This window comes from Solea solea, unplaced genomic scaffold (assembly GCF_958295425.1).
Source record: "Solea solea unplaced genomic scaffold, fSolSol10.1 scaffold_93, whole genome shotgun sequence".
Taxonomy (NCBI): domain Eukaryota; kingdom Metazoa; phylum Chordata; class Actinopteri; order Pleuronectiformes; family Soleidae; genus Solea; species Solea solea.
Genome location: NW_026704152.1, coordinates 25,001 through 27,500, shown reverse-complemented (window position 1 = coordinate 27,500; position 2,500 = coordinate 25,001).

Genomic DNA, 2,500 nt, shown 5'->3' with positions numbered 1-2,500 from the left:
TGGGGGAGCAGAGAGCCAGAGGAGCAGGGGGCTGTGGCCCAAGGTGAGGAGCCCAGGCTGGGGGAGCAGAGAGCCAGAGGAGCAGGGGGCTGTGGCCCAAGGTGAGGAGCCCAGGCTGGGGGAGCAGAGAGCCAGAGGAGCAGGGGGCTCTGTGAGCAGGGGGCTGTGGCCCAAGGTGAGGAGCCCAGGCTGGGGGAGCAGAGAGCCAGAGGAGCCACCGACGGGAGAATGGCTAAAAACGTGATTTTATCAAAATGTTACAAGGCAGGGCTCTGCACAGGGTCCAGAGGAGTGGAACGCCGTTCATCCCATGCGAAAAGGTGCAGGAGTGACCGAAATACGGCCCGTTGTAAATCGCCCCTCTTTAAGCCAAAAAAATAGGTACGCCTCCCAGGGCCACCGACGGGAGAATGGCTAAAAACGTGATTTTATCAAAATGTTACAAGGCAGGGCTCTGCACAGGGTCCAGAGGAGTGGAACGCCGTTCATCCCATGCGAAAAGGTGCAGGAGTGACCGAAATACGGCCCGTTGTAAATCGCCCCTCTTTAAGCCAAAAAAATAGGTACGCCTCCCAGGGCCACCGACGGAGAGAATGGCTAAAAACGTGATTTTATCAAAATGTTACAAGGCAGGGCTCTGCACAGGGTCCAGAGGAGTGGAACGCCGTTCATCCCATGCGAAAAGGTGCAGGAGTGACGGAGATACGGCCCGTTTTAAATCGCCCCTCTTTATGCCAAAAAAATAGGTACGCCTCCCAGGGCCACCCAGGGTGATGCTTTTATCAAAATGTCACAACGCAGGGCTCTGCGCAGGGGCCAGAGGAGTGGAACGCCGCTGGTTCCATGCGAAAAGGTGGAGAAATGACCGAGATATGACCCGTGGAAGTCGTCACAATTTACCCCGAAAATAGGCGCTCGCGCTCGGGCAGAGGTCGGCGCTCGGCCGGGGTCCCGAGAACCGGGGCGAATAGGGTTTTCCCACGGCCGAAAACCATAGGAAGCACGGGGAAAATTCGGGACCCGACGTCCCAGGGCCCTCGGCGGGGACCGGGGCAACGCGACACCGTTGGTTCCACCCGAAAAGGTGGAGAAATGACCGAGATACGGCCCGTCAAAAGTCGTCACAATTTACCCGAAAATAGGCGCTCGCGCTCGGCCCCGGTCCCGAGAACCGCGGCGGAGGTTTACCGGGATGCTGCGCAACATGGGCCAGAGAGCATGTTTGGTTCGAGTTTACCGGGATGCTGCGCAACATGGGCCAGAGAGCATGTTTGGCCGAGTTTACCGGGATGCTGCGCAACATGGGCCAGAGAGCATGTTTGGTCGAGTTTGTGTGGGTTGTGTGCGACACTCCCGGCACATACATAGGAACACGGCTTCCAAGTGAGCGCACTTTTTCGAAATTTCTTCTAAGTGCCGCTTTTTCGAACCGGGGCGAATTGGGTTTTTCGAGGGCCGAAAACCATAGGAAGCACGGGGAAAACTCAGGACCCGACGCCCCACGGCCCTCGGCGGGGACCGGGGCAACGCGACACCGTCGGTTCCACCCGAAAAGGTGGATAAATGACCGAGATACGGACCGTTGAAATCGACTCGGCGTATCCGAAAATAGGCGCTCGCGCTCGGACAGAGGTCGGCGCTCGGCCCGGTCCCGAGAACCGGCGCGCCTAGGGTTTTTCCACGGCCGAAAACCACAGGAAGCACGGGGAAATCTCAGGATCCCACGCCCCACGGCCCTCGGCGGGGACCGGGGCAACGCGACACCGTCGGTTCCACCCGAAAAGGTGGATAAATGACCGAGATACGGACCGTTGAAATCGACTCGGCGTATCCGAAAATAGGCGCTCGCGCTCGGACAGAGGTCGGCGCTCGGCCCGGTCCCGAGAACCGGCGCGCCTAGGGTTTTTCCACGGCCGAAAACCACAGGAAGCACGGGGAAAACTCAGGATCCCACGCCCCAGGGCCCTCGGCGGGGACCGGGGCAACGCGACACCGTTGGTTCCATCCGAAAAGGTGGAGAAATGACCGAGATACGGACCGTGGAAGTCGTCCCAACTTATCCGAAAATAGGCGCTCGCGCTCGGACAGAGGTCGGCGCTCGGCCCGGTCCCCGAGAACCGGGGCGACTCGGAAATTCTTCTAAGTGCCGACTTTTCGAAATTTCTTCTAAGTGCCAACTTTTCAAAATTTACTCTAAGTGCCCTTGGCTACCAGGGGCACGAATCTGAAATTTCTTCTAAGTGCCAACTTTTTCAAAATTTACTCTAAGTGCCCTTGGCTACCAGGGGCACGAGGCGAGAATCTGAAATTTCTTCTAAGTGCCCTTGGCTACCAGGGGCACGGGGAAAATGTGTAAAAAAGCAATTTAATCAAAATCAAACAACGCAGGGCCCTTGGCAGGGACCAGGCGAGTAGAATAAAGTTGTTTTTGTGGCGAAACATTGACAATTGGGCGAGTTAGAGGTTTACCGGGATGCTGCGCAACATAGGCCAGAGAGCA